This window comes from Patagioenas fasciata, chromosome 3, assembly GCF_037038585.1.
Source record: "Patagioenas fasciata isolate bPatFas1 chromosome 3, bPatFas1.hap1, whole genome shotgun sequence".
In the NCBI taxonomy this organism is placed as follows: Eukaryota; Metazoa; Chordata; class Aves; order Columbiformes; family Columbidae; genus Patagioenas; species Patagioenas fasciata.
In genome coordinates this window covers 58,827,831-58,833,864 of record NC_092522.1, presented here as the reverse complement: position 1 = coordinate 58,833,864, position 6,034 = coordinate 58,827,831, and positions in this window count along the sequence as shown.

Here is a 6,034-nt window from a genome sequence, read left to right as displayed (position 1 = left end):
CCACAGGTCAACGTGCTTTTGAGGCAAGAGGATAGCTGCCCTGGGGAGTAAAGTGTGTCTCAGAGCAGAGGGCTGCGCTGCCACCTGTCTTTCCTGAGCTCCGTTGTTGCAAAAGTGTGGCAGGATGCAAACCCCCCTCTCTCCCCCTACGTCCTTCATCATGGAAGGAGAAGACACATCTACCTCTCTCTTTGCTGTTTGAGGCTAACAGTTTCTTTTGTTCGGCCTCAGAGCACCCTGGCCAGGGCCATTAGGAGAAGGGAGTGCTGAGGTGCCAGGGAGCCGCTAGGCGCCGGCAGCCAGTGTGGAGGATGTTTGGAGGCTTCAGGGGCACCCCACAGCCAAGGTGGGGGTGCAGAGAAGCTTCTGGAATGCCCACAGTCAGATCTGATCAGCCAGTAAGAAACGGAACTCTCGTTGAGACTCTGCCCCTTGTCGCGGATCTCTTGGAGCACAAGCAAGATGCTGCTGCCGAGAGCCCCCCCCCGGGACAGAGACTCCGCTTGCCTTGCTGCCATGGGTGTGAGTAAAATTTCTCCTCGCAGGATTGTGAGTGTATCTACTTTCCGTGCACAATATGAGCACGTGTAAAATTAATCCTCGCAGAATCGCAGGTGTGTTTTCCTCCCGTGCTTCCACATAAGCACGTGTAACTTTCCGTGCGCATTTGCACGCATACTTTCGGTGCTTAATACAAGCACGTGTAAAATTAACCCTCGCAGGATTGCGAGTGTATCTACTTTCCATACACATTTGCACGTGTATTTATACTTTCCATGCACATTTGCACGCGTACTTTGCTCAATACGAGCACGTGTATAAATTAACCGTCACAGAATCGCAAGTGTATTTTCCTCCTGTGCTTCCACATAAGCACGTGTAATATTCCGTGCACATTTGCACGTGTATTAACCCTCGCAGGATTGTGAGTGTATTGTAAATTTAGCCCTCGCAGAATTGTGAGCGTACACTTTCCATACTCCATACGAGTACGTGTATCTCTTTAAAATAATCCCACACCGTGTTCAGGCAAGTGTGTACTTTTCCCGGACTCGGGGGCGGCTCTGGCATTGTTTTGGTGAAGCCATGTGCGTGCACTCTGTGGACTGCCTGTTGTATTAGTTGCTGCCCCTTAATAATTTTCCTCAACTGATATCTGAACCTGTATTCAAGTCACTTTTGGAGTGCTAAAACCCTGTTTCTCACCTGTTTAATAAAAGTTGTTTTGGACTCTGTTGTCCCTTAGACTAACCTCGGGGTGCCTCCGTGACAAAATAAAAGCAAAAAATCACCCAAAAGAACTGGCTGAAATTGATCCAGCTTTCACCTGCGTGCAGAGCTGTGCCGTGCAGAGTGGAGAGCTGACATGTGGTTAAACAGCAGCTCAAACTGAACAGGGAGTGAATGAAAGACAACTAAGTAGTTAACTGAGGAAGTAGCCACTTAAACTGTCCATTCCTCAAAAGACATGACCTTTCCTGTTTTTTGGGGGGGGCTTGGGTTTTTGTTTACTTTTTGTTTGTTTTCTTTTTTACGTTCTATTGACTGTTTCCTCTTGAGAGAGTGGGACAATACAAGTCACAGAAGTAGCACCGAGGTATTTTACATTCATGGAGGATTTTGACATGGCAGAGGTTTCTGCGATAACTTTGAAAGGCATATATGTCACTTCGGCAGCTTGCAATGAATGACAACAGTTTTCACTATGCAGTTGGACCTTGCCCCCTGTCTCACAGCAAGAGCATAAGCAGGGGCTTCTGCAGTATTGTCAGCCACTCAACGGACATGATTGTCCTGCTCTGCTCTGCACAGGTACGGCCTCACCTGGAGCACTGTGTGCAGTTCTGCATGTCACAGGATAAAAAAGATATTAAGCTACTGGAGAGTGTCCAGAAGAGGACTATGAAGTTGATGAAGGGTTTGGAGGGGAAGCTGTATGAGGAGCAGCTAAAGACACTTGGTTTGTTTGGCCTGGAGACTAAGGGGAGACCTCATCATGGTCTACAGCTTCCTCACAAGTGGAAGAGGAAGGGCAGGCACTGAACTCTTCTCTTCAGTGAACAGTGACAGAACTCGAAGGAATGGCAGGAAGATGTGCCAGGGGAGGTTTAGGTTGAACATTAGGAAAAGGTTCTTCACCCAGGGGGTGGTGGAGCACTGGAACAGGCTCCCCAGGGAGGTGTCACGGCCCCAAGCCTGTCAGCATTCAAGAAGAGGCTGGACAATGTACTCAGACACATGGTGTGAACTGTGGGGTCATCATATGCAGGGACAAGAGTTGGACTCAATGATCCTTGTGGGTCCCTTCCAGCTCAGGAGATTCGATGATTCTGCCTTTGAATACCTGTCACAAGGAGCAGCAGTGCCCTGATGATAGTGCTCCTCTTAGGGCTGATGCTTTCCCTTTGCCTTTGCCAGTCAGGCCACAGAAGGTGCTACCAAATACAGGGTACTTGCCCCAGAGAATGGGAACCCCATCGTCAGTTCTCATTAACTCAGGGATCAGAAGTCTCTTAGCATGGGATTTGTATCTATATCTTAAAAAGGAGAGCATACTGAGAATTTGGAGATGATGGTTGCATCAATGCTTTTTTCAGCTTCAGAAACTATAAGAGATGGATCTTCTTGCTCCTAAAGGATTTGCTTTCTGCTCCAAAAAGAAGTTTTCCTACAGAAATTTGTTCTCAAGACCTGTATTTGTGTATCAGTACAAGTCCTTGGTAGACCCATGAGAAAGTCACCTAGTGTTGCAGTGTCAGGTAAAAAATTCTGCTTCTGCAAGAGAGGGTGATGTCTGCCTCTGGCCACACACTGCTGATGATCTCCCAGCTGCTTACAGGAGCTGAGGTTTTGCATGGTGAGAGGAAAGAAGTGCAGCTGCTGCTGCGAAGATGATTTATTTGCTCTGGCATGGAGCTGTTGGTAGCAGTACTCGTGCAGTGCCACACCTCAGTGGTGACCCTTACTTAGAGAAATGAGCACATTTATTTCCTGTTGCTGTCCAGGAACATTTTTAAACATGGCTCTGAGCACCAAGAAATAGGGATACAATACACTGGCATTTAGCACTGTTGTCTCTGCCATTGAGCATAAGGCAGAGAGGTCATTTGCAAAAGAGTAACACTCCAGGCTTTAAGCTATCTCCTAGATAGCATGGAATTGCTCTGACTGAAGCAGGAAGTTTTGCAGAAGTGCCAGTTTGCAAGGACTATAGAAGAGAGCAGTTTCTCAGTTTGTCTCTAAAATGTACCAGGTGAGTGGCAAAATCCTTCTTTAATGTCTGATAGGACCAAGAGGGTGCATTTCTTGGTATCATCCTGCAGTCAGAAACCTATTAAGATTACACAGGCGAGTTGCTCCAGCTACTCGGAAACCCAAGAGAGGCTCTGGAGAATAACTTCAGCAAGTCAGAGCCCTGCTGAAGAGACAGTTAGGTCCAGGAAGGACACTTCCTCCCCAGCTGACAGGGGTGTTTGTGGCAAAGGCTTACACTGCAGCCAACCCCCCTGAGCCTGTTGAGAAGGCCAGATTCCCAAGTGCTCTCTTAGACTGCAGTTTTTATACAGAAAAGCCACAACCCAGAACAAGTCATCTAAATGTGACTGAGGGCCTGCAGTCTGCCCTTCCAAAGAGTTTTTCACCTTGTGCCAGGACTGGGGGTTTTGGACAAGGCTTGACTTGCAGCCAGGGTGTAGGTTTAGGATTAGGGTTAGGACTGGGAGAGAAACAGAGTGGGAACCTCTCTTTAGAGTGGGTATGCTAAAGAGCTGATGAGGGAAGGGGGAGGCTGCAAAAAGTCTGTGAAACATCTGGCAGAAGATGCTGGCTGTTCAGATAGAATGACACCAAACGAGTATTTCAAGCATTGCAGCACTAAACAGAATGTGGTTTTCTCCCCTTCTTTCTCTCTCTTCCCTAATTTCAGCTTCAGTTTTCTATTTCACCTGAGAGCATGTGAAGGAGACACCCCTCTTTCCTCACAGGAAAGGGGAGAAGGACGGGGATCCTTCCTGTCCCCCACTGAGGGGAGTGGGTTGAGATTTTGCCAGGATCTTGGGGCTGGTGTGCAGGCTTTTGCATGGAGCACACATGTAACTATACTGAGCATTAAAGGCATTGCTTTTTAATGATCATGACAAAAAGGTAGTCTTCAAAGGAGCAACTGTTAGTATCCCTGAATTAATCCTCATGGATAAAGCTCCTAGCTCTGCTACAGCTGACAGAAGACAATTAAAAAAAGCTTTATTAATGACAACTTACTCTCTCAACTTGCTCTCTCAAGAACATCTTATTTTCCCAAGCAGTTCTCAGAGATTGAGATAATGAAAGTTTCAGTTAAGCAATTGTAGTAAGTAGCATAGAGAGAGACTATACCTGTCATCTCTTCTGATTCAGATTTCACTGAAGTACAGAAAGCTTTGGGAGTGAGGCACTCCATGCTTACCATGGAGAGAAACACTCATGCACTTTTGGATTTTCGAAAAGTTTTACTAGAGAGGAAATGTCATCACCTTCATGATGATATCACTGCCCAGTTTCATACTCTTCCTGCAAAGACAATCTCTGGTTTCCTATTCAAAATTAGGTTTTATTTTTACAATTGTTTAATAATAGTCTTGTTATATATGGCTGCATTCTTACACAAAATTCTGCTGTGATTTGGAGCCTGAAGTGATGAGATGTTGTGCGCATCCAGGTGACCCCTATTGCTTTGGTCCTCACCAATACCTGTTCTCTCCCACCTGGACGTGTAGTGAGAGATGCTGCAATAGGGTGGATGAGTCTCAGTACCTGACTCACATTTATGGTTTTCTTTAACAGCTCTGGGGGTCTCATTATGTTGTGGGATCCATTACCAGATTGCATTTGTCTTTAGTAAGTTCTTGAATGGTTAGGCTATTACGCTAAAACCCGGAATATGTGCCCTCTGAGATCCTAAAGCCCCTAGCATGGCACATAACTCCTTTCTTACTCTGGGGCAGGGGTAACCATTGGATTTCTTGTAGCACTTCATCATGTTGTCCCAAAATCAGGATTCTTTACCTGCTATGCAATCTGCCAATCATACACACAGAGCCAAGATATTGTTTTATTCTGAAATTGAGCAATGTGGGGTTTAGGTGGTAAAACTGCAAAACTAGCATACCTTCTTCACAATGCTTAGACCGGTTATACTTCTGATTTTCGTTAGTACCTCCCCATGTTTCCACCCCTTTTCCAGGATTGGCTAGTAATTTAAATATAGTTACACAATCATTTTCTTGTACTATGCATGCTCATGGTTTAGGTCTTCACCTGGCCGGGGCATGATTTTTTGTGTTATAATGAGATAATTCTTCTAAGAACACTCTAAAGTGAGAGTCTCAAAACATAGTTAAATTAATTGTGCATGTTCCAGGATATTAATTCCAGAAGGACAGCAGTTCCTGATTAGGAGTTTCTTTACTAAATCACTATTACTTTGTGTATAAACTAGACTGACCTGGTACTAATCCACTTGCTTATATATCCCCCCGTTAGTAATTGCTGAAAAGATACATTCCTTTAATTTGTAAGAACTATAATCAGGGGCTGCTTTTCTCCCAGCTATCCATCTGACTCCCCAAAAGATGAATTTGTGACTGGGCCCTTGTTTCTGTTCCTCTGGTACATCTACTCCAGTTGACTGTAGATATGTTGTTGTAGCAAGTGCCCGTAGCCAGTTTACAGGTTCCCCGAAGTAGCTACCTCTTAAGACATACATCACAGATGCGCTGCCCCACAGTGACCTCTTGTGGAAATGTTAACATTTCCAGCTCTTTAGCCAGCATAGCATGAGCTACACATATAGTGAGACTGTGGTTTAATCCTCGTGGTAGGTGACTAAATGCATACTGGATTCCCTGACAGATGAAAGCAAACCTCATCCTACCTGCCTCTGGTGCTGGGATCGTAAAAAACATATCTTTCACATCGATAGTTGCCATCCATCGTTAAAGAGATTGACCATATCAGCTATACTGTGAAGAGCCACCAGCTATACTGGAAACAGCCA